Here is a 583-nt window from a genome sequence, read left to right on the forward strand (position 1 = left end):
TAAACGGTGTAAAGTGGGCGCTACGGCAATACAAATGGGTGGACTTAGCGAAGAAAACGACAAAAAATTAGTAGGAAAACTCACCGAGAAATGGTGCAGTAAGTGAAGACACTACGTCGGCTCAGGAGGGACAAAAGAGGCGAAGTGTGGACAACCATAATAAATTACTAGTGTGAAACCACGTGTTATTTAGGTGGGTCGGAACCCTCCAACATACTACGCTACAAATCTATCTCCTCCAAAATACGGAAGAAAATATATTTAATATGGTCTCATTTGATGTTGAATCATCCTGATGTTTTGTTTCGCTGTATTTAAAAAAAAATTAACTGTGTGACGCCCCCGTTTTTCCAGTTGTACAGTAGGTGAACCACAAGCAAACTCACTAAATGTTCTATGGTTGGCTGCAAGAGTGAACACAAGTGTCTTCATGCACTCCTAGTATTGTACCTATTTTTTTAGATGGCACTGAACGTAATTCTGGATTTAGAAGATACATTAATACAACTACTAAAGTTCTGTTTAGTGCCAGAAAGAGGAGACAAAAGTTACACAGTGCAGGTTTAAAACATCACTTAAATGA

Source organism: Amphiprion ocellaris, chromosome 23 (genome assembly GCF_022539595.1).
Source record: "Amphiprion ocellaris isolate individual 3 ecotype Okinawa chromosome 23, ASM2253959v1, whole genome shotgun sequence".
Lineage (NCBI taxonomy): Eukaryota > Metazoa > Chordata > Actinopteri > Pomacentridae > Amphiprion > Amphiprion ocellaris.